At 35.8% G+C, this 27,264-nt stretch overlaps 1 protein-coding gene across 9 annotated transcripts in view; it reads right to left on the bottom strand.

Moving 5' to 3' along the window:
* The window catches only part of LOC129764506 (protein split ends), a 268,076-nt gene that overhangs the window by 120,350 nt on the left and 120,462 nt on the right, over positions 1-27,264 (bottom strand). For 2 of the 9 annotated variants that reach the window (XM_055763638.1, XM_055763636.1), the window contains exon 2: positions 12,138-12,195. The exons of the other annotated variants lie outside the window; for them this stretch is intronic. The gene's annotated coding sequence lies outside the window, so the exon portion shown is untranslated. The remainder of the gene's footprint in view (positions 1-12,137; positions 12,196-27,264) is intronic. 9 annotated transcript variants of the gene reach the window in all.

Genomic DNA, 27,264 nt, shown 5'->3' with positions numbered 1-27,264 from the left:
TTTACGTTTTGGAGTAAAAAGTTTTTGAAGATATAATCAAAATTCTTCTAAACTTTTAACTTCGAATTAGCTGTCCCATATCCTGTGGCTTGTCCTTTTTGCCCACTTCAAAAGGATACTATTTCTTGTATTTTTATAAGCCTGCGGGTACTCCACGGCAACCTGATTTACCGACTGTTTCAAAAACAAACAAAAAGAAAGGATCTCATGTGCGAATTTGTGTAGCTATCATAACTTCGAACGGCTGGAAATTATGAAAGCTTCAGGTTGACAGTTATAAGACGGCGACCAATCATTTTGGCCTCATTACCACCTTTTCGGTGTAACAGTATTCTTTTGGTTCCATTGTTCAATTGAACCACAGAGTGAAGAATAATTGATACGAGGCATCCATTGGTGTGTTATTAATAGCACAAATAGCACGATGTTTCTTGTTGCAAACAGCAGAGCGCGTGTCCGGAAGGAAAATCACCGTGAAATATTACACATACACCAACGCATGATACAATCATAAAAAAAATCAAACGCATTTACCAGAATCGGTATAGGCTCTTGTCTTGGATGCTCTTTTGCTTCTATCGAATGGAAACGGATGTCTCGAAGTGGTAATTCGAATTGAGAAAAGAAAAAATACCAGCCAGTGAGATTTGTTGATATTTTTAAGGAGTTTTTGGTTAGAAATTCATTCCTAAGATTAACCTTGTGATGAGTTATCGTGGTAAACAAAATAGCAGAGCAAACCTGGCATGAACTAAAAAAAAATGAGCCTGTAAAAAGCAAACTAAATGACAGATAGTCCTAAAATACTGATATGAAGTTTTAGCGCTCTTTGTCGCACAGTGTTTCTCACAAGCTCGATTTTTTCAGTTCATGTCAAGCGTGTTCTGCGATTTCTGGGCCACGATAACACAACATCTATCGAGGTGAACATTCAATCATCCGTTAATCCATCTTCAACTGTTTCTACAAAACCATTTATCGACCCTTTTCTGGGCCACCAATACTTTCTACAAAAAAGATATACAAAATATCTCGAGCCATTCTAAAATGATATTAAAAAAATAAAAAGGAAACTGATTTTTATAACCTTATGGCAAGGAAAGAGTTTGTGTGAATTCAGGAGTGTGTTCGAAATTTGTGGTGACCTTTTCCGATCGATCATTCAACTTTCGTGAATTTGGGCATTGTTTCCGGACTAAAAGTGGCTACAAACTGCAGAAAAAATACTTGGATATTCAATAAGTTCAGTGTTTTAGTTTCACTTCTAGATAGCGAACAATCAACAGTACATATTAATCTGTCAATTTGTTCGAATTGGCTTTTGTTGGTTTTTGAATAGTTCGCGTTCGCCAGTGCAAGCATACATCCATCGACCCTTGTCAGTGCTACCAAATATGTGTACTGAAAAAATCGTAAATTCAGCTAATCCATGCCAAACCGATTATAGTGGTTTTCAGAATTCCGTGAAAAGCGGTAGTTTTGTTCTTTATCGCAAAATATTAGACCCGTATTTTTCAATTTTTTATTAGGGTGCCCATTTCCTTTTTAGGGTGGTCCAAAAAATCACTTTTTCGCTTTTTTTCTGAATATCACTTTTTTTCCAAAAATTCATGGTTTTTGAACTACTGGACCAATTCCGACGATCGACATATCAAAAGGAAGCCACTTTGCTAGTGTCTGAAAAAATACAAAAATACTTACGAAACAGTTGAGTTTTGTTTTTGTAATTATTGATTGTTTTTGATTTTCCTAGTTTACATGGTCTCGGGAGCTAGGGCGCTATATTTTTTTATATTTTTTCTTGAAAGCTGAGGTTGTTTTACATAACATATCCCAAATTCAGAGAGACGTTATTTTTTTGTTCTTGAGTTATGATTTTTCAAAATTCATCGATGGTTCGAAAAATCATTTTTACCCCTTTTTTCCACCACAAAAAATCACAAAAAACTTTTGAAATACTAGACCGATTCAGATGATCGACATATCAAATTAAAGCCAAAAGATGTACGCGAGGGAAAAAATAGAGTTTTGTTTTCATAACGATTGATTGGAGTGTTTTTTTCATAGTTTAAATGATTTCGGGACCAAAGGCACCAATTTACAATTTATTTACAATAATTACGGAAACAAAATCAATTTTTTTAGGATTTGTGGTATTTTTTTAAAGAAGGCTAGTCCATAGGCTTTGATTTGTTATATCGATCATCTGAATCGAACCGGTCTAGTAGTTCAAAAGTTATTATTAATTATTAATTATTAATTTTTGAAAAAAGTGTTGAAAAATGATTTATCGAACCACCCTAAAATGGAAATGGTCACCCTAATGAAAAAATGAAAAGAGACGGGTTCAATATTTTGCGCTTAAGAACAAAATTACCAGTTTTCATGAAAATCTGAGAACCACTATATCGGTTTGACATGAAATGGCTGAATTTCTATATTTATTCTCGTCGGCAATAATTTGGAAGTCCTACATTCACAATGCGGGCCGTATCTTGGAAATCACCCTTCTAATTGATCTTTGAATGACCAATTGAACAGGCCAGATACATCAGAATGTACTTCGATTTTCGGATAGAGTAGCGAATTTTGAAAATGTTTATTCTCTCTCTTAATTTTTTCGTATTTACATGATTTACATAGTTTTGAAAAGGTGTTCAACCACCATTTGCCGTTTATCACCAAGCAAACGATAGATGAAGTTGGTTGATAACAAAAATCGATTTCTTCCCAACTTTTCCTCTGATTAATATGATTACTTCTCCCACCCAAATCTTGATGTGGCCCACGCCAAATTATATCCGATGAATGGCAGGCTTGGCTTATTCATCATGGTTTCCCGGGAGAAAGCTCTCTTCCAATCAAAAATAAACTACGTACGACGGGACCCCACCCACTTGGGATGGGGGGAGCGGTGGGGTCCGGTGATTTCAACAAAAAGCCTGTACCTACACTCCCTGCTACAATCGTTACACACACGCGATGGATGGATGGAAAATCATGTACTTTGTGAATAACAAATTAGCTGCTACTGTTGCCAGCCGCCGCCACCAGTACCATCATCATTACACACAGTAAGGCTGCCCATCCCTCCCACTTTTGAAGCGACAGCACTACCACGGAAGATAAGAGGAGGAATTAGGCGGAAGCGAGCAAATGCCGAAACCGGGGAAAATCGATTCCGGGGCACGTGTGCGACGACGGTCGGCATCAGAAATTAGGAGCATCGGAGGATGGCAATCGTGAGACGCGGTGAAAATAGAGTTGTTGTTGTTTAGATACGAGGTTTTGAATGAATTTTTCCCATTTATGTTTATTTTTATTAGATTTTATAAGATGTTTGAATGTGTTTCGTCTTTGAGACAAAACCCTATTCCATGGTTTGTTTCAATATTTTCTCTGAAGTTCAACATGTATGCTCCAGTGGCGTCACGTCCGCCTGTTCAAACTGTTCATAGGACAGGTAGACAATCTCAAGAAGAAAAAAATTAAAAAAAAAATTATTTTTAATTATTTCACAATTGCAGAATGAATGAGGAATTATCGAAGGTGATTTATTTTGAATTTCCATATTACAGTCAACTCTCCCTAACTCGATGTTCTGTATCTCGATATTTCCCTAACTCGATGGATTTCATGGCACCTTCGATTTTACAAGCATTCTTCTCTCCATAACACGATACCTCCCTAACTCGATGCCTCTCTTACTCGATGTGTTTTGATTCATTTTTCCATGGATTTTCACCTCCCTAACTCGATTGATTTTCGCGTACATGTTTTTGTGCGTTATTACCTCAGATTTCAATTGCCCTTGAAAGTGAAGACGGAGTGTTCGTGTCATCAAACAATTTCTTTTCAAGTATGGAAAACCACGAGAAACCTTTCAAGCGAACAATCAAAACGCTAACCATTGCGCAAGGTTTGAGCATCATCGAGCAGGTCGAAAAATATGGACGGAAGGGGTCTGAAGCTGCAAATAATTTCAGTATTGCACAAAGTGCGGTATCAACACTACTCAAACTAAAGTAAAAATGGAATCGGAATGGAAAATTAAAATAAATTACCCCTCTTCTATTCTTCGGGATATGGCTTGAGAATTTGTCCAGAAACTGGGAATTCTTAACTTCAAAGCACAACCAACATGGACGGGAGTGATATTCCGCTGGCATAATTAATGCGTCGTGAGCTTGCTGATGTCGACGGTACAATACCGTTCGATTGCTCAATGTCTTTTAATAATTAGTGCAAAAAGGACCAAAACGTGATTTGCTGTGATCTGATGCCAGATACCGATATACTGGAAAGTGTTGAAAAACCTGAGAAAAACGCTGAAGATAGTAGTTCTATTGAGATGTTATTTCGAATGTTTAATCAAACCTGAAGAATATGTCCGGAATATTGAAATCAACTAAAATGTTCCTGTGAAACTATTCGAACATTTCTTTGTGATTGAACAGTTCCTACGTGATCGTTACAATTCAGTTTGAGTAACATACTTAATCAATATTTTCTTTGTTAACCTAGTGCCTCATGCAAGTCGGACTCGATTATATACAAACTCGATTATGTAAAATTTAGGACTCGATTGTATACAGTTTGAAAAAAAAAGTTTTTTTTTATAATTCAAATATGAATAATTTCAAGAAAAAAAATTAACCTTTCAGCATTAAGGTGAAATTTAAGTGGCTTTTATAAGTACAGTGGGTTAAAAATCGCGATTTTTGAAGATTTTGATTGAATCTTCATCAGGAATTGTTTATACCGATATTGCAGCGAAATTAAGAGAGATAGAAGTTGGGCGTCAAAGAACAAATTGTAGAGAGATTAGAGAGCTTTAATTTAATTGATAGAAACAATCAAGTTTAGTATGAATTTTTAGGATAAAATTAATAATCTATCTATATATATAAAAATGGAGTGATGTCTGTCTGTCTATCTGATTCTTATAGACTCGGAAACTACTGAACCGATCGACATGAAAATTGGTATGTAGGGGTTTTTGGGGCCGGGGAAGGTTTTCGTGATATTTTGAGACCCCTCCCCCTCTTTAAGGGGGGGGCTGCCATACAAATGAAACACAAATTTCTGCGTTTCTATGATGGTTAGACAGTCCTTCCCCCACTCAAAGGGGGGGCTGCCATACAAATGAAACACAAATTTCTGCATTACTCGAGAATTAATCAAGCAAATGAAACCAAATTTGGCATGTGGAGGTTTTAGGATGCAATAAATGTTTCTATGGTGTTAAGATACTCCTTCCCCCTCTCTTAGAGGGGGCTGCCGTACAAATGAAACACAATTTTTTTTTACCCAAATTTTGCATTACCCGAGATTTAATCAAGAAAATTAAACCAAATTAGGCATATGGAAACTTTAGGGTGCAATGAATGTTTCTATGGTGGTTAGATACCCCTCCCCCCTCTCTTAGGGGTGGCTGCCATACAAATAAAACACAAATTTCTGCATTACTCGAGAATTAATCAAGTAAATGGGCGGGACGAAGTTTGCCGGGTTAGCTAGTTACAAATAAAAAAAAACTTTTAAATTTTCCTTCAAAAATGTTTAATCCACTAATTTAGATGTTCCACTACTATATCCTGTACTAAATTTTCTCATCTTTCAAATGAAAGCAACAAAATCGGATTACGTAGCATACTTTTCAATGTAGAGTCAGTTTGAGCCAACAGAATCCGAAACAAAGAAAAAGTTCTATAAGTCTGTCATCGTTGAAATTCTAACATATGCGTAGAAGGATTTTTTTCGTGAAATATAACCGTCTATCACCTCCTGAAAGATTCTGGAAAAAATTTTTTTTTTATATGAGAAAGGTGTTTTTTCACTTTAAGGGAATGAATCAAAAATTCAAATTCATACCATAATTGGGACACTTACCCTAATATATGACAATTTGAGACATAAAAAAAAAATTAGGAAAAAATCTTCTGTATCTCGATACCTCCCTAACTCGATGGTCCCTTTGGATATCGAGTTAGGGAGAGTTGACTGTGTTTCGAATATCCTTATTTTCTTTTTTGTTTGGGTGAAACTTCTCCATTGTGAAGAGTGTAATCGGATGGCTACACTTGACTACACCACACAACCTGTACGCAACAGAACACAACACTACGAAATAAATAGTAATGATTACCGGGTTCAAACCTTTCATCTGAACTAACCGCCATTCAAACTTTTTTTTGTATTTCCAAGCGCGACAGAGCAAACGCAGTCAGCTATGTATGAAGCACTACTACTAATGCTCTGTCTTGCGTAAAATTATATTTGAGGTTCAAAGTTTTCTGCTGAACGAAGCCGATAGAAACGATAGAAAATACACACACCATAGTTGATTGAACAGGTAGCTCGTTAGGTCATGCGTCGTCTCGTGATTTGTGGAGTTTTGAATCTGAAATGAAAATCCTGGCGACTGTCTAAAAAACGCTTCCATGGTTACTATTTTCTTTTCACTCAACGTAAATTGTTGCCCACACATGAATTTTTTGAGGTGTGAGAACAGACCAAATCAGGTGAATAGTTTTTAGTGAGGGATCCCTACAAACGTTTGACAGTCGTTAGAGAATTTTTGTTTGGCACTATAGTAAAAATAAGAATTATATACTCATTTTTTCCATCGCAAAAAAAAACCTGTTACTGTGTCAAGGTTGAACAAGTATTAACCCTTTGCGGTCGTATTAAATTTGGGCATGGTTATCGTACTGGTCGAAATTATGTTTCCTTGAAAAAGCTTTGCCACATGTAAGATTAAGAAAAACAAACATTGTTTTCTTTTTTTTGTGAACTTTATGTATACGTATTAACTACTTCAACATAAATTGAACCAGTAGTTACTCAAATAATGATTTCTGCGTATCCGAAATGATTAGAACTTTTCTATTCAGATGAACAAAGATTTTGTCGCTTGAGACACTTATGCGATTATTCAAATAACATAAGACATTTATGTAAACAGTAGTGCTGATACTTATGAATAATCTTTTCCATCACACCAAAGTGTTACAATGGCTAAGTTCTGCTGTTCTGATTTTTTTCCCACATTCCTATGTATTCAACTATGTGTTGTTTGGTGTGGGTGACTACTATGTTTGATACTAAGTACCTATTGATTCGTGAACAGGTTCACTAGACATCAAGCTTCGTTCAGGAAAAGCATAAATTGATATTTGGTTGAGGAAAACATAAGATAAGCACGGCTTCTTGCTGTGGTGGAGCAGACAAACGATCAGAACGGTTAAAAAGGTATGGTGGCTGAGAGCAGACAAACGAGTTAATACTAAATTAACTGATCTATATGACACTCTGTACTTGTTCTTAGAAAAATGGAATGACAAATATAATGACACCATCCCTTGTCTAACGACAAACTTTGCTGAACAATATTTTGCTATCAGTATCTTCGAAAGTAGAAAGAAGAGCAGAGCTTTTCGGACTCAGAAATCCCCTCCCCACTTCATTCGATGAAGATTATAAACAACAATTAAACAACTGTTCCGTTCATAGTTTGTCATCTGGGAAAATTTACTCACATCACATTCATTATCGCGTTATCCCTCCAATCCCCGCTATCCACTTTCACCGTTTCTCAGTGGGGGAACACAATCAACCAGAACTTAATCATGTTCCACTTTCTCAGGAAATCTCCAGTGACTCATCGTAGCGCGAGGGAGAGAGATGAAACGCCAGGATATTCGCGAACGCTTGTGTGTATGTGTCTCTCTCTCTATCTCTGTTGCGCAAGCAAGTGCCGGGGGACAATTTTCCGAAAGCGGTGGAAATTCCCATATAGACATTAGTTACAAATTCTCGGCACTTCTTGCACACAAACTTTTCCTTGAGAGAGGCCGCGGTTGGTTTGTGTTTTTATTTCGTTTCGCGGGAAACGGAGCAAAACTGGTGTTGTGGGGGGAGAGATGAAATCCTTCCTATTACTCATCGTGCGCCTTTGTCGGCTTCGTTTCGCTGCGCGAATGTTTGTGCGGAAGATTGTATGTTCTATGTGTGGAAAACACGAAAGAGATGACGCAATCGTGGAGCAACAGCAAGGATTTCCCATTTGAGGCTACCGAAAAAAAATAGATGCGGAGGAGAAGCGAGGAAAGGGGCGAAAAAGTATGACTAATTGCAATTGCTGTTATGCAAGGCTTGGGGAAAGAGGATGCTACCTACACTTGCCCTATCAAAATAACTGGCCCAATTCACGCGTTTCATCCCGCCAATGTAACGCAGTGGGTGCTTCAGCTTATAACCCGCGTTAGTGTTGTCAGTTCTCTTGTCTAGTGTTGGCAATTCTCTAACAAGTCGCACAAGCGGATGCCGGCTTCGAGAGGGAGAAAGGAAGTTTATGCGTAGGATTTTCCAGTTTGTCGACCTCAGAGGAGCTATTGAATGAACAGAGAGAGAGACCAACATTGCGTGGGGGCAGAATAATGAATAATGGAATGGCTACACAAACAAATTCAATTTCACAACAGTACTTTCTTTCCGCCTTATTGTGTTGCCGCAACAAGCATTTTGGAAATAGATATAACTTTTGAGTTTTGGGAAATTTGTAAACATTTTATGGATATCCTGATGAATATGGATATGAATTTTGTTCAAAGCAATCTCCATTCAAGACTCTGCAGCAATACTTCAAACATAGAATATTGGCATGGTTTTTCTTCTAATTGTGGTTATTAAATAGGGGAGGTTGGCTCAGACCGGACCCCCAAAATTGCAACGGCCATTTATGACATAAAATTCTTGTTTTTTTTGCAATTTCAGCGTTGAATTGTATAGTATAGTTATTAAACTATGTTTCCTATCGGTCGGTGTGATTGTTGAATGCTAAAAAAGAGGAAAACAGGGGCCAAATCGGAAGTCCCTTTTTTAGATACCTTCAAAAATACTGGTCCTGAACCGACAACTTCACAGAAGTCCAGCTCGCAATGATACAGCGCGGACTCGATTATATACAGTTTCTGATTTCTTTTCACTGTATATAATCAAGTCAAAAAAAATGTTTTTCACTCGTTTTTTTGCATGTATTTTTCGTTTTTTGAATATAAAAGAGGAATTTGATTTTTGATTCATCCCCCTTAAAGTCAGAAAACACCTTTCTCACATGAAAAAAAAAATTTATCCAGATTCTTTCAGGATATGATAGACGATCATATTAGATGAAAAAAACCTTCTACGCATATGTTCGAGTTATAGAACTTTTTCTGTTTCGGACTCTGTGGCTTCAAACTGGCTATACATTAAAAAGTACGCTACGGAAGACGATTATGATGCTTTCATTTGAAAGATGAGAAAATTTAGTACATGATATAGTAGTGGAACAACTAAATTAGTGAATTTCAATAACATTTTGGAAGTGAAACACTTAAAAGTTAATAATTTTTAATGTGGTATTATTAATTTTATCCTAAAAAATTATATTAAACTAGATTGTTTCTATCAATTAAAATGAATTTCTTTAACCGCTCCACAATTTGTGCCTTGATGCACAAGTTCTATCTTTCTTATTTGGCTGCAATATCGATATAAACAATTCCTGGTGAAAATTCAAGCAAAATCTTCAAAAATCACGATTTTTACCCCACTGTACATGTAATAGCCACTTAAACTTCACCTTAACGTTAAAAGGTTACATTTCTTCATGAAATAAGCCATAATTGAAACATAAAAAGAAATATTTTTTTCCAAACTGAATATAATCGAGTCTAAAACTGTATATAATCGAGATCATGGAATACGCAGTTTTATAATGACTGTAGAATTAAATGTATGTTCCAAATTTCAGATCAATCATTCAACAGGAACGGGGTCAATTTTCTATTAATGTGGGACAACCCAACAAACATTCAAACATGCATAGAAACAGGTCAAGATGAACGAAACCTTTCAAAAAGTAATTAGTTGTTTGGGAACTGCGGCCATCTTGAAATTGGATTTTACATTATCTGCTGTTCTACTAGTCGAGAACTTTCTTTTTATACATTTTTTGGCATTTTTCATAAATAACTGTGTTCTACTAGGCAACCCTTTTCATTTGATACCCATATTGATGGGGTTCTGAGAAAACAGGTAATTCGCCATTTTGTAGTGGTCGCCATCTTAAATTTGCATTTTTCATAAATAACTATATTCTACTAGTCAAGCCCTTTCATTAGATACCCATATTGATGAGGTTCTGAGAAAATATTGATGGGGTTCTGAGAATTCTGATACCCATATTGATGGGGTTCCGCCATTTTCTAGTGGCCGTCATCTTGGATTTGCATCGTTTTAGTACTCTGCTGACCGTGGATTGGACGATTCCCAGCATCTTACCGATGTCCCGATGTGACAACTCCGGATTCTCGAAATGAGTGCACAGGATTAATTCACGACGCTCTTTTTCGTTCGACATTTTCCAAATTTACGAAAAATTTACAGTGAAGCATGGCCAACGTAATCTATACACTCTTATCTGATTATAAGCAAAAGCTGAAGATATAATTCCTTAAAATTAAATTTCTACAGCGTTTTTTCCGTGATGCAATTTGATGTGACACACCCTTTAATCGAGTCTAAATTCCGGATAATCGAATCCCGGATAATCGAGTCCGACCTGTATTATTAATTTTATCCTAAAAATTTATATCAAACCAGATTGTTTCTATAAATTGAATTGAAGCTCTCTAACAGCTCTACAATTTGTTCTTTGACACCCAACTTCTATCTCTCTTAATTTGGCGACAATATCGATATAAACAACTTCTGGTGAAAATTTAAGCAAAATCTTCAAAAACCACCATTTTACCCCACTGTACATGAAAAATCCAATTAAATTTCACCTTAACGTTGAAAAGTTACATTTCTTCATGAAATAAGTCATATTTTAAATATAAAAAATATATATATTTTTCCAAACTGTATTGTATATAATCGAGTCCGACCTGTATACGAAATGTCGGAAGCAGTAGAGCAATTCCACGCCCAATCAACCGAAAAAACAGCAAATTTCAACGCGACCTTCTTTGAGTTTGTCGAAACTTGATAAATATGATGGAAGCTAACCAAAATCACAGACGGCGCCAGTGGTTGTATGGTTAGCGTAACAGCCTCACAATCCGATCGGCCTGGGTTCAATCCCAGCTGGCGTCGTTGGGATTTTCTGAGGCGAAAAATCTCTGGTTACGTCTTCCTTCGGAGCGGATGTAAAAGAAGTTGGCCCGGCTCATGAGTTGTTGAGTCTAATAGGTAGGAATAGGTGGAGTCGCCTCCCTGATGTCGGTGATTGGCACTAAAGTGGCGGAAATAGGCCGACGAAAAATAAGCGAAGATAAAAAAAAAAAACCAAAATCACAATTTGCAGATGTCTGTTCATATATTTTTATATATATAAAATATAAAATATTTTTATATTTTAATTGGAATGCCTTTCCAATTTAACAAAGTTTGACGCACAGTGGTACAGTGGTAAACTCTCCAAAATGGATATACGAATTATTGATTTTTTTTTTGAATTTCAATAGTTTGTGAAATCGTAACCACTTAAGAAAAGTAACATTAAAAATGGAATCCACATGCGGTTCTACATGAAAAACTATGTATACCACTTTTTCCTAGGAATAATCGTTCTCGGGACAATTAATGACTCATGGCGGCGTTCGCAATTGGACTTTTTCGTGATGCAATTGATGTTTATTGTATCCCCAATATGTTTCCGAAAAACTTAATTCTACGTCAAAAAAAATCTCGAAGTCAGAACTTTCCACAAAATGCAAAATCCTCCTCAAATTTATTACATTTATTCTCATTTTCTTTTGTTCTTTGATGTGAGAAAATTTAATCAAATATGTAAATTACCATTCATTATTTCAACAATGAGCTAATATAAAAACATCGCTATGTGGGCTCTGACATTTCCGACTTTGAGGAGCCTTACAGGGAAGAAAAAATGGCTTTAGCGTGAGCTCATTCCTATAGTTTTTTTTCGAAATTTGTAATAACATAATCATCCTTCATTTATTTATAATAGATTAACCAAATAGCCTTTCTCATCATTGTCACCTAAGTTATCGAAGACGTCTCTGAGATTTAAAAGCAAGGATCCACGAAGCCGAAAGAAAAGAGCTTATTTAATATTCACTTACTAGTAAAAGAAAATGCATCCGAGGAAATTTTTGAAGTTACAATACATCTCACACTGACCTGAAAAGAGAAAAGGAAAAATGCTATTTTTAGAACTATTGCTTGACTTTCATTTATATTTGTATAAGATATTCGGTATAAAATGGTGGTATGACAAAACATAAAAAGTAAGAAATAATATTTCCAGAAGTGAGAGAAGTGGACATAAAACGTAATTACCGTCTTATACATGAAAAAGTAATTGAACCCATTAGATTAGTGGTGAGAAACGGGAAAACGCCATATTCTCATCAGAGCAAAGGGCTAGGAAGCAGTAGTGTTTGTGTTTTATCTTTTTGACAGTATTCTATACCAAAAAACAAGATTTGTAAGAAGAAAATATATTAACAGAATGCCAGTGTCAAGTTTTTAAGGACGAACTAGCCAAAAAAACTAAAATAACTATAATGCAGAAAAAAAATAGAGAACCCTCCTTATTGACCAATGTTTGACAATATGTATATGATTGACAATATCAATTTAAATCGAATCACCTGGGAAAAAATACTATACCTGCAGAAAATTCGAATTCTGCTCTCGGACATCACCGTTCTAAATTTTTGGCTGAAAACGACATGCGTTTTTTGCATTTTTACCCATTGAGCATTGGCCATGTACGCGTCTAATGTCTGAATGTTGTGTTCTGCTCATATTCCCACGTCTAATCTTTCTGTCATCCAGTGCCTTTGAAGAATGGTAGAGAGGACTTATTGATGGGAATCATGTCTTTGAAGATGTAAAAACATACGATTCCGATGTTTCAGTGGAAATTTGGTAGAAATGACAACGGAAAAACGCAAGTAAATAAGAGCAACGAAAATAACCGCAGAGAAAAAAATACGTAAAAACCTCATGGGTATAAATGCCACATGGAAATAAGCACAGTTTTTTATATTTTTTTTTCGTAATGGAATTCCCTTTTGAGGTGAAGGGGTCGAAGAACCATCTAACAAGAATAAAGAACCGAAGTGGCCCCAAGTCACCTAGTATGAATGGAAATAAATAATTACAAATTGCGCAAATTTTTGAATCGAAAATTTATTATTGATTTGTTTTCATTCTGTGTTGATTAATATGGATTAAATAATTAATAAACTTTGAATAAAATTGATAAACAAGGTTCAATTTCAAGCATGTTTGTATTCCCGTTCAAATGAACGCTTTTAACTCTTGCATCTCGTAGCTCACATTTGTGCGACATCTTCCCATGTAATGTTGCCTGGTCGGTGGACGGAAAACTTCGCCATAGGCGAGAGTGTGAGCATGTTCAGACTGCGTACAGCAAATGACGCACGATGGACGTTGGATGTTTTTCACAGTTGATACTCATATTCACCTGAAAGTCGGCTATATATACTTTATGTTAAAACATTTAATCTATATCTCAGCTGTTCGTTCTGAACTCAACATCAGAGTGTGATTTATAGCCGTTGTATTGAAATTATAATGACTCTAAATCTATCACAATATTACAACAAACTACACCGAATTCAGATCATATTCGCTAACCAACGAACACGCGGGGGTCGGGGAAAATTACTTATTAAACTCCTAAGCGCTATTCTCGAACGCCGCTTAACGCAGCAGCAATCGCGGCTCTCACGTCAATCCGAGCGAAAACAATCCGGTTTGCGGTGGTGGTGGCGGCGCAGATCTCATTACAGCAGCTGCATTCCGCTCGGCCATAGCCATAGGACATTGAGAGTTGGCAGCGGTAACAGCAGAAATCATGAGCCGCCGCCAGACGCCGGCATCGATGCGTGCATTCATGAATACTAACTAAACTGGCAGCAAATGGGGGGAGGTGCCAATTACACACCTCCATTGTTTGTCATGTGCTACATTGTTGGAATTTTCGCGAATGTGCGAATAGTAGGGGGTTAGTTGGACGCACCACTGGAAATTATTTTCCTCAATATCACACAGTTGACACGGACATTGGTTTGGATTGCATGATTTAATGATCCCCTGCTTCCAAAATCGGTACTAACGGTCCAGAAGACCTTCACTACCTAATGTACAATTCCAAATGAAATCGAACTAAAACTGCCGATTTGAAAAACTTGTATTTTTTATTCGAACGAAATTCTGTACCGTTTTGTCTCATGTTTCAGTTTTGGTAGTTGTTTCAACTATTTTGTTTGTTGTTTTCATGTTAAGTGCTAGAGAATGTATGAACCTACAATAAATGGGTGGAAAAAATGATATTTTATGCAGAATTTCGTCAAATTTGAATTTACTGAACTTTAATGTTATAAATAATTGAATAATCAAAACCCTGGAATTCTTTGGGATATAGCCTTCATTTTAACATCATTTACTGGTGTCGATACAGCCTATAATTTATGATATTAAGCTTTTGCAAAAAAGTGACAGCCAAACCAATGATGAAATGTAAAAAACTAGCATCGTTAATTTTTCAGTTTTTGTAGTTTTTTCAACTATTGTGTTTGTTGTTTTCATGTTAAGTGCTAGAAATGGTAAGAATCTACAATAAATGAATGAAATAAAATGATATTTCATGCAGAAATCTTCATTAAAATTAGTGTTCGGAATATGAATAAAGTTTCTACGCATGATTCAAATTGCGAACACTTCATTTTCAAATATAAATTTACTGTATTTTAATGTTATAAATAAATGAATAATTAAAACCCTGAAATTCTTTTGGTCATACCCTTCATTTTAACATCATTTACAGGCGTCGATACAGCCTATAATTTACAATATTACGTATTTGCAAAAAAGTGACAGTCAAAACCAATGATAAATGTTGTTTTCATGTTAAGTGCTAGAAATGGTAAAAATCTACAAGAAATGGATGAAATAAAATGATATTTCATGCAGAAATCTTCATTAAAATTAGTTTTCGGAATATGAATCAAGTTTCTACGCATGAATCAAATTGTGAATACTTCATTTTTAAATGTTATTTAACTGAATTTTAATGTTATAATTAATTGATTATTCAAAACTCTGACATTCATTGGGTTATGCACTTAATTTTAACATCATTTACAGGTGTTGATACCGATATAGCGCCCTTGGTCCCGAAACCATGTAAACTATAAGGAACAAAAACAATCAATAATTACAAAAGGAAAATCCAATTTCTTGCGAGCATTTTTCCAAAGAAGACTAGCTAATTGACTTTCATTTGATATATCGATCATATGAATCGGTCCAGTAGTTTAAAAGTTATGATTTTTTTTAAATCGCATTCATTTTTAAATTGCTGTTCGGAATTTGAGACAAAAGTTTTCGGAATATGAGTCAGTGACAAAAATGTTGTTCAGAATTTGAGACAAAAAGGACTAAACATATTTTTAGTTTTCACCATGAATTTGTATTTGTAAATCAAATTTTATTGTAGTCAAAATCATTTCGCAAAAGAGTACCATTTTGAGTAATGAGACACTGTTTAATGGCCATCAAAGCTTAAGTGTTCGGAATATGAGATAAAACGGTATTCCGTTTGAGTTGGAGGAAATATGAGTTTTCCACAGCATTTGGGAATTTTTTGACTCAAGTGTAACTTATGAAAAGAGCGTATCGATTTTGGTAAGAGAAATCTTTGATAATTTATATCTCAAAAACTATGAGTTGTATCTTAGAAAGAGTTATAGAGTATTGATGTTAAAATGTCACAAAAAACATTATACTCTTTTTTTATTCACAAAAAAAAAACTTGAATTTACAATGGGGCTGATTCTGATGCGCGAATGAGAAGTGACAGCTCGCAAAAACTGTCTCACTCAATTTCCGAAGGCGACTGTGGTGAGATTTTTAGCTTGAATGAACTCTCATGAACACTCACTCAATTCTCGTGGGCGATTGCAATGGAAAAACATGCCATTTTGTGCCTTTTGAAGACGTATCCTCATTTGTTATCGACTAGTACCAGTAATGGTAGCCAAAAATAGGATTAAGCGTTTCCAATGGACTTGAACGATCTCTAATCATTCGCCGTTCCAAACGGGCAATCACTACTCCAGATTCAAAACTGTAGTCATCATCTACATTGTGAGAATTTTCGGTCAAAAATAGGCAATTTCGAATGCAATCCATTTAAACTGTGCATTTTGAAATAATTTATATTTATTATTAACATGTAGTCAGTTCAAGTATTTGGTATGCTATTACTAATGACAAGAATATACATCTTCTGCAGCCGTTATAACGCGGTACAACATCAAATTGAAAGTTTACAATAGTTGACCCTAACTGATACGAGAAACTCAATTCAGCATACCGTTTCCTTTCTCCAAAAACACAAATCAGACTTTCAAAAATTACGAAAAGCTACTTAAGTAGTTAAAAACTGTATATGTTTAATCAACTTCTTCCATGTGTGAGGCATCCTCGGTGTCATCCACTAGAGGAGGAGCATCTTCATCAGTAGTTGCGGATGGAGTATCATCTGTGCTTATCCATTTCAAGACCCAGCTTGACCATAAGGTAGATGCGAGATGCGTGCTCACCGGGCTCATCCAGTGGGAATCCAAACGATAACAGCGCAGTTTCGGACAGTGGAATTACAAGATCCTTGACAGCTCTATCATTTTTATCGGCTCATTGTCTGTGAACAAAATTTAGCTTTTAAATTTATTTAAATGCGATAATAAATATATCTTACCTTGATGGCTTTTATGTGAGGCTACTATAAAATTAATGTTCACTGTAATGTTATAAAGAATAGTCAACCTTCCGATAAACTTTTAGCAATAATTACGCTAAAATCAGCACCGGACACTAAGTGAAAAAATGAATGCGGAATCAAAACACGGATGCGAAATCAAAACAATTGAAATAACATACACTCATATTAATGCAAAGGGACTATGCAAAAACAGATTTGAAAATATATTTTTATTTGTTTTCCTATCCCAGTGATATTATTTTTCATCAATTATAATAAGAGGAAAACGTTTATAAAGATGAACCAAATTATTTCCTGTACATATTTGTAACAAGGAATGAAAATTTTTAAAACAAAACAAATATATATTCATGAAACACATTGAATACATAGAGCCTTTGCAAAAAACACAAGCTTTGACATATATTTCAATGAACACTGCACCATTTGTAGTTCATTGAGTATTTTACTCCAAAATGAACCTCTCACGTCTGGGCAATCGCCTTCGGCGATACGGTGACCTGGATCATGTGACTTTGAGGAATTCATTGTTGTCACATTCCATTCGCGCTGGAGAATCAGGCCCAATATCTAAAATACACAATTTTTTTTTTTATTTTTTCATATAGAATAGAAGTCATGTAGAAAATGAAATAATGAAAAATAGGTACAAGATGGTAAAACTATTTTTGACAAACTTTGTTTAACATCGAATTTTTATAAATTATCGAAACTTCGAATTTTTGTATGTTAACAACCATTTTTAGCCACAAGTTATGAAACCTGATGTGATTTAAAATAAAAAAGTTCTTGATCAATCTCCTTCTAAATGCAGCCATTCTCGAGATATTTGAAAAAACTAATTCTAATTTATTGTCTTTTTCAATTTAAATTTTTTCTTAATTTATATATGCATTATTTTTTTTTCAAATTTGTTTTATATAAAATAGAGGTCACGTAGAAAAATGTGTACAAGATGGTAAAACTATTTTCGTCGAATTTTGTGGAACATCGAATATTTATGAATTTTCGAAACTTCGAATTTTTGTATGTTAATAATCATTTTTAGCCACAAATTATGAACCCTGATGTGATTTGAAATAAAAAAGTTCTTCGTCAATCTAAATGCAGCCATTCTTGATTTTTTTTTAAATATTTCAAATTAACTGTCTTTTTTATAGTAAATAGGCTCTTTTAATATGTTTGTAATACGTGTTATACCGCCATGTTCATGAAATTCTATGAATGTGTTTAAAATTTTCAACAACTCGAGATTTAAAAAAATATATATTTCTAATGTATTGTCTTTTTTATAGTAAATAGGCTCTTTAATATGTTTGTCGTGTTCTACTGCCATGTTCAAGAAATTTTGTGAATTTGCTTACAATTTTCAACAACTTTTCCAAATACATCATTTTAGTAAAAATATATGTTCAGGGGTTACGTTGAAAAACATTATCGCTACGTTTTGTATTAACCCACATGTCTTCAAATGTTTTTCAACGTAACTCCTAAGCATATATTTTTACCATAATGATGTATTTGGGAAAGTTGTTGAAAATTATAAGCAAATTCATAAAATTTCTTGAACATGGCAGTATAACACGACAAACATATTAAAAGAACCTATTTACTTAAGAAAAGACAATAAATTAGAAATAATATTTTTTTTAAATATCTCGAGAATGTCTGCATTTTGAAGGAGATTGATCACGAGCTTTTTTTGTTTTGAATCATACAGGTCGGACTCGATTAGATACAGACTCGATTATATACAATTTTGAACCGATTACATACAGTTTGGAAAAATATAGATTTTTTTTATATTTCAAATATGACTTATTTCAAGAAGAAATGTAACCATTCAACGTTAAGGTAAAATTTAAGTGGATATTACATGTACAGTGGGATAAAAATAATGATTTTTGAAGATTTTGCTTAAATTCTCACCAAGAATGGTTTATATCGATATTGCATCGAAATTAAGAAAGATAGAAATTGGGTGTCAAAGAACAAATTGTAGAGCGGTTGGAGAGCTTCAATTTTATTGGTAGGAACAATCTAGTTTAATACAATTTTTAGGATAAAAGTAATAATGACACATTAAAAACTATTAACTTTCCAGTTTTTCATTATCAACAAAAAAAAGTTCTATAACTCTGTCATTGTTGAAATTCGAACATATGCGTAGGATAATACTCATGTTATGTCATTTGTCGATTTCATTTGGAATTGCTCAATATGCTGATGAATGAATTGATTTTTTCAGTAGTGCTTCAATGAGATTTCGTGGCTAAATTTGATGTCATCAGGTTGGAAAAGAAAAAAATCACAATTTTTCAAGTGGCTGTAGTGATCTCATATCTCGGGTTTTGTCCTGTCTAAATGTCGATGAGGGTGGTAACGATTTCGGAAGATGAATGCGGCCCAACATCCACATTGAAGATGTGACGTGGGTTTATGAGTACCTCATACAGTCTAGATATCAGACGAATGAATGGCAATAAACTAAGACTGTCGTTTCCAACCAAAGAAATTACGTTGTACCATCGAGACAAGTATTTTTTTGAACGTGAGTTCTATGCCGACGAGTCGAAACCAAAAACGTTACATTTTATAAAAGTTGTTTCCTCATTTCTGAGAATTAATCGAGTGTCCGTTTAGATAAATTATAAATTTGTCATTGTTACATAGATGTTGTCTTCTAGTGACACTAGTATATACTTTTTAGCTGAGTTTAATGACACAGAATATCGCTCTGAATTCATATTCAGTACAGTTTATCTGTCTCCCCAACTAATCGCTAACAAGCTAAACGTTAACAGAGCAACATACCAGCAGTCTTGGTAGCCGACATTAACCGGGAGATGTTTTGGCGTCCGGAATTGATATTCAAATCTTACGAACATGTACTCCGCTCTCTTGACAACTGAACTTCTGGGTCGTAACACAGCGCGCGCGGAAAACCGAATTTCGATGCAATGACGTAACCCTGTCCGTGTCTGGACCGCTTCTTTTACCGGCTGAGTGCACAAACATCGAAAGCGCAGCAACAGCAGCAACGTGAATATGTCGACTTGATTGTGCCAACAAACGGTGTGACATCGCGGGCGGCGCCAATAAAACCCCACAAGAAAAAAAAAACAAGATTAGACGAACGACGAAAAGCACTTCTCTTCAAGCGAGAAAATTTCATGTTTTTCCCTGCGGCCGTCGTTTCAGCCGTTCTTACGGAACGAGCGAAACGAACGGACCAAAGTAGTGTACGAGAACCTTGTGAAATCACGGAGCGGATGCGTGGGCTGTATGGGGTTCTGTTTTCCGGCACCGCTCCTCACCCAAACACACACACACGCGCAATCATTTTGCCGGTTTCTACTCCGAGTCCTTTGCACTTTGGTGGGTACAATGGCCAACCAATGCAAATCACGTGGTAGCAGCGATAGTCGTCTTCGGATGCGAAGCTCCTCTCCTTCCTTGCCACGGTGCTATCGTCATCATCATGACAGAAGGTTATTTGCGCGTTGGTCCTGGGTATGTGTTTTCCAAATGGTTTCGGTTGTGAGCACGACGCTGATTCACTAACAATTTCCCATCTCGGGAAAAAGGGCGGTTTCGGCAAACTTGAAATTAACACTGCTGCTGCTGCTAATGACGTTTGGCATGCTTCGAGGTTTTCCCATTGTCTCGAGAATAAATTGAGATGGCCTTCGTGTTATCAATACCACGGGAACATTATCAACGACGAAAGTTGAACAATAAAATATTAAGAAGAAGTATAGTTATGTAAGTATAGGTAAGTATAGCGTAGAATAATTATGACACAAATGTGCTTTCAAGTGAGGCCATCGAAAAACCATACAATCATATTTACGAATGTATTTCATGTATCAAAATGATTCTTTCGTCTGTCTGGAAATAACAGAAGAAATTGATATTGAAGAAAACTAGAACCTCAGAGATAAACAAATAAATTAAATAAAAAAATAAATTAAACACTCATGCATGGTTATGTGAACTGAAGAATGGACTGCTCGAATCTTGACGAATCACTTCCCGTCCACTTCTGGACAATATTGAGGCTTTTTTCCGCCAACAACTATTCGAAATTCGAAAACGTGATTTACATTGACTTTTCTCATCATAAAATCTGAGTCAGTTCCAGTTAAACGGGAACGGCAAAAACATAAAAGCGGTCAACGTTTGAAAGATCGAATTTGCACCAGTTGCTGAAGGTCTTCCAGTGCTTCATCATTTTTGCGGCCATCTGTGAACCTCTTATTGCACGTGGAAATCATTACACGTGACATGGCTGCTTATAACAAAAGTTACTGTAGTCTTTATGTTCTGTTTTGTACAGAACGTAATTGCTCGACATTCATTCAAATGGTCTTTGAATGTTCAACTTTCCGAACATTCAAAGGTCACTGACATGCAGCACTCACGTAACTAGATATACAGTCAGTTCATGCCAAACCGATATGTGATTCTCAGATTTCGGTGAAAAGTAGTAATTTTGTTTCTTATCGCAAAATATTAGACCCGTATTTTCTATTTTATTTCGTTATTTTGGAGATTTTATCCCGTGTGATCTGACATTGATTGTTAATATCTTGGACACACTTAGCATCTATTAAAATAATGAGACTTTTAAACGTACATCTCGAATTGGATGTACCTTTCCATGCACAATTTTTAAACGGTAATCTCGTCTTCGACTCGAATCCTGAATTTAGTTTTTTCCAACGTATCATTTTTCATGTTCATATATATTTTTAGTTATGAACGAATTTCATGCCAACTCGACTAGTCATCAAGGTTGCCATCTCTGTATCTGTATCAAATTTATAAGTTCAATAGAAGAATAATCTTAGCTTTAGTATCATTGAACAGTATTGTGCATTCGAGGATTTTTTTATCCCATCTGTTTATTTTATTAGGCTTATTTAGCAATTCAGCTATAACAGGGCCGAATTTATTCGTGTACATTTTTTTATCTCACGATAATTTGTTATATATTACACAGTAGCCATTTAGGCGTAAGAGTAATCCTATCGTATCGATACACATTTCGCAATTTTCGACGCAAGAATATTCCTATTGTTCGAAAGTTCACCAGTTGGACCATACACAGCGGGACTGTTGATATGAGGCTTCCATTGTTGTGATGTGTTCGGGAATGTTGATGATATCCATGTAAAGCCAGAACTCTGATGAAAATACAATGTTTCATTGAGGTTCAAAGGAAGTTTACATTACACAGCTACCATGGCATGGTTGTTTACATTGCGCTATGTAAGTAGCTTTGTCAAGTAAGTTTCTTGTTTTTTTTCTAAATCAAATAATCGGCCGGTTTGTCGGCTAACCACGAATCGATCCAATTTTTGACTTCATCAAAATTGGAGAGGTGCTGGTCAACCAGGCCATGCTGCATCGATCGAAAAAGGTAGTAATCGAACAGAGCAATGTCTAGAGAATACGGCGGGTGGGATAGGACATCCCATTTCAGCATTTCCAAGTATGTTTTGACCGGTTTCGCGACATGCAGCCGAGCATTGTCGTGCTGCAAAATAACTTTATCGTGTCTTTGCTCGTATTATTACCGTTTTTCCTTCAGTGCAAGGTTCAAACGATTCAATTGTCGTCGGTAGAGGTCCCCCGTAATGGTTTTATTCGGTTTTAGCAGCTCATAGTACACCACACCCAGCTGGTCTCACCAAAAAGACTCACCTGGCCGTGAATATTCCGCGCGGCCGTCGATGTTGATGCATGGCCGGGGTATGCATACGTTGTTCGACGTTTAGGTTTGACGTGATGGACCCACTTTTCATCGCCAGTAACGATTCGATGCAAAAAAAAAACCCTTTCTTTTATGCCGTTGGAGCAGTTGTTCGCACGTGAAAAACGGCGTTCGACGTCTCGTGGCTTCAATTCATACGGCACCCAATGTCCTGTCTTTCGGATCATTCCAATTTGCTTTTAAACGATCGGATATCGTTTGCGAAGCTACTCCAAGTGTATCTGCAAGTTCTTGTTGCGTTTGTGACGGATCTTGATCGAGTAAAGCCTCCAATTCTACATCTTCAAACTTTTTTGGCGGTCCGGAACGTTCTTCGTCTTCCAAGTCAAAATAACAACTTTTAAACCGTGCAATCCACGTCTGACATGTTCACTCAGTTGAAGGATGGTCACCATAAACTTCCACCAGAATACGATGGCTTTTCGCAGCTTTTTTCTTCATATTAAAGTAATGAAGTAACACTCCCCGCAAAAACACTCTCGTTGGTACGAAATTCGACACATTCGAAGTGGCAAAAAACTATTTTGTTTACGCTTCAACTTTTTGACATATACTGAAAAAGACGCACAATGACAGTAGCTTTCCAACGAATGTCTGGAAATTTGATTCACTGGAATAATAATCGAGTTACGCCATCTGTTGTAAAACCGAAGAAACTTACCGGTACACCTAATATAACAAGGTAAGGTAACAATCCAAAATAAAAAAAAAACTCTCAACACTCATTAAGTTGCTTTGAAGCTATATGTATGAGATACGGACAAATTCTGATAGAATTTCCTCGTTCTAAATAAATTAAACGGGTATGTTTTTATTGAGATTTGTATATTTTCTGCTGCTCAAAATCCCCATAATTTTTCGGTTATAACTGAACACTCTAGGTTACTTTTAACGATGGATTCTAGTAAGAGACATCTTGAGTATCATCAGCAGCCATCATCAGTATTTTTAATATTTTTGAGTTAATCTTAGTTACTCACTTTGAGCGCTTTGGGCTGAAAGATAACTATATAGGTACGTGAAGACCGGAATGCCCGAATCGATTGGGCCAAAAATTCATACCCCGCATGAAATGTCTAAGCAAAAGGCACTCGAAAAAGGATAGTTTCCGTGACACGACCGGTATCTGGTTTTTAGATTGTACTTGCTATACGTTGAAACGTTAAAAAGTAATCCCGTGGCCGAGCGGTTAGCGTCACACCTAACATACCGTGAGCTCGGGTCGATTCCCGTTCTGGTCGAGGGAATTTTTCGTTAAAGAAATTTCCTCCGACTTGCACTGTATTCACGCGTATTCTAGAGCTTGCCACTCTGAATGCGTGTTATTTGGCATAGAAATCTCAACGATAAATAGTGTTCAATTATAATACTAGCCAATGACAGACTTTTCAAATGCTATATGAATGAAATTGATGAGATGAGAAAAAATATTATTATCAAGTCATTACTAATATTGGGACGCTATTTTTAAAAGTCTGTAAATTCTGTATGAAATCCAAAAAACCTGTTATCTGATTCTTGGTTTCAAATAGTTTGAAAAATCTCTATAAATACAGATTATTCTATAGACATGGTAACTCTGCTAATCGTTGGCAGGACCATCTTAGATTGCAGTGAAATTTTGTAGATATTAAAACATTGGTCATTTAAGAAACTTTGCATGTATGAAATCTACAAAAAAAATTATACGACTTCATGAAAATGGTTAAAGTTTTCTTTCTCAAATTTTTACAAACATTCCTCAACCAAAAATCATAAGTCATACAACATTTTGTTGTGAGAGATACTACTCAAATTTTCATTAAAATATTTCCAAAACAATTAAAAAAATAGACTGATTTTTTTTCAAACATGATTTCGCAAATATTTGAACAGACCGCAAAGCAATTCCCTAATCCAAGGGAAATAGAATCCAATCCTTCCATTTAATTTTGCAACTTTCCAATTTAGATGCAACTTCAAGCAAATGATTACAAAACCGACCTTAGTCCTACGTTAACCTTGCGGATATATCACAAATATAACACATCCATAGATTTTCTATTATAGAGTCTTGAAAGTACGAAGCTCATTCGCCTCTAGCCTAGAAAAATGCTAATCAATCAATGAATAGTCCTTGGTTGAACCCACCATCGTTCGATTGACAAGCCGACGTGCAACCATTCAGGCTACGAAGAAAGATAATCAGAATTATTTTTTTCCAAAATGGCCTTTTTCAATGCTAGAAGGGAAGGAACTGCTAAATTTAAAACCCCTAAATTTTGCAGTTCCTTCCCTTCTAGCATTGAAAGAAGGCAATTTTGGAAAAAAATTATTCTGACTCTATAATACAAAAAACGAGAAGGTACAATCTGTATACCTACTACGAATCAGGCACGCATAAAATGATCGCCCGAAGTCCAAATATAGTGTCTACGGACTAAGTGGAGAGAGGAAATATTGCAGTTTAAGCTCCTTCTGGTTTGAACTCTTTGGGTATGAATAAGCCATTAGCGATCTCAAATGCTCACTACCGCTTCAGCAAACACGCAGCGGTTTTGCTCGATACCAAGCACAAGAGAAAAATCTCTTCCGAGGGTCGATGGTGTTGTAAATGAAAATTTTGCATTTTTGTTCAGTGGAAGAACCGCGTCGATTTTCATGTCGTCTGGTGGAGCGCGCTTCTGTGTTTTTGTATCACACCCAAACACAATTCATTTTATTTTTTGTGTTATGACTTTTCAAAGTTAACCCATGGTCTAAAAAATCATTTTTCTCTGTTTTTCCAAAATATCATCGGAATCATGAACGAAGACAGAACACATATTAACTTTGAGAAGCCATAACTTAAAAAATGAAAAATAATGCATCTCGGATTTTTGGAAATATTATGTAAAAAATTATCAGCTTTGAAGAAAAAAATATAAAAAGATACAGCGCCTTTGGTCCCGACACCATGTTAACTATAAAAAGCAAATACAATCAATAAACACAAAAACAGTAATATTTTTCAAAAAAGACTAGCCCATTGACTTCAATTTGATATATTGACCACCTGAATCAAAGTAGTTCAAAAGTTATGAATTTGAAAAAAAAGTCAATTTTGGAGAAAAAGAATAAAAAATGGATGTTCCGGACCATCAGTTAACTTTGAAAAACCATGGCTAAAACAGAAAAAGAACACATCTCTGATTTTGAGATATTTTATGTAAAAAACATCAGCTTCCAAGACTAAATATAAAAAATATAGCGCTCTTGGTTCCGAAACCATGTAAACTATACAAAAAAAATGAATACAATCAATGATTACGAAGCAAAATCCTTTTTTTTTTTTCAAGTGTAGCATGTTTTCAAAGAAAACTCGGATTTTTGGTTCAATTTGATATGTCGACCATCTGAATCGGTCCAGTAGCTCAAAAGTTATGAATTTAAATAAAACATTTTTGAAAAAAATGATCTTTTGACCCTAAAATGGGAAAGTAGTAGAATAAAATAGCAAATACGGCTACCAACAGTACTGTGCAGAAAATGATGGGTGGTATCACACGAAAAGTTCGAAAAATTCATCCGAGCAGCTAACGACTAACTTTTCCTTAAAGTTCATTAAAAAATCTACAAAATGACATCGTTTCCTTTTTGTACGTTACTTATATGCTGAGAAATGTCCTACTTTATGCCACCAAATTATAAATGAAACAGACTTTATTTTAAACTTCTGCTCCCATGTCGTTGTCGAAGTTCATGTTTTCCATTCGATTTTTACGGCTGTTCATGTTTTTCTAGCTTTGTTTTCAAGCACCTGTTCAAGTTGTTTTGTTTTGCCTTTTTGTCATAATACATGAAGGACCGCTTCGGAACAAACTTGTACGCTACATTTGTTCGGATTCCACGAATGAGATCGTTTCCTTCGGTGTGGATGAGACGAAGGCGAGCCATTGGTAGGCCTTGCTAGATTCTTGGCAAACCAAGGATTTAACCATCAAGTGATCCATCCGTAACAGACGGAACGCGAAACACGAGAAAACTCGTGAGCGGTTCTTAATGTGTTAATTTGGCAGATTTCTACCTCCGTTTGATAAAGCGGCTCATTGCGATATAAAGCGCGCACTTTGTTCTTTGGGGCTGAACAGGGGGACCTTAGACCAGGCAGTCCCTTGCAACGGCCCTCGATGTATCCATATGTTAAGCACTTGCGCCTGATCATTGAGTAATACGGGCATGTGTCAACTGGTAGTGGCATGACCATCTCCCGCTAAAGATTTCAAATCGGTTTATGTCTATTTTTGCAAATTCGCAATATTCTAAGGTGTAACAACACAAAGCGAAAGCAAACTGACCCACCTTGCATTAAAGGGTGTGTCACATCAAATTGCATCACGGAAAAAACGCTGTAGAAATTCGCGCAGTAGACCGATCCTTTTGAAAATTTTAGACAGTAAAATAAAAACTATTAAACAACTTTTGGCATTTTCTTTTTATGCATACTTCGAGCCCAAGCCCGTATGCTCGCACCTTCCTCTTTACCCCGTCCATAAGGTTCTGTACAACGTCAGGTTGTAGTTTTTTTTGAACAGAAATCCATTTTCTCTTGAAGTCCGCCTCCGATTTGACAACTTTTGAGTTCTTCCGGATGGCCTGCTTCATAATTGCCCAATATTTCTCTATTGGGCGA

This window comes from Toxorhynchites rutilus, chromosome 2 (assembly GCF_029784135.1).
Source record: "Toxorhynchites rutilus septentrionalis strain SRP chromosome 2, ASM2978413v1, whole genome shotgun sequence".
In the NCBI taxonomy this organism is placed as follows: Eukaryota; Metazoa; Arthropoda; class Insecta; order Diptera; family Culicidae; genus Toxorhynchites; species Toxorhynchites rutilus.
Note: the sequence above shows the minus strand (reverse complement) of the source record. Positions and strands in the feature narration are given on the sequence as shown.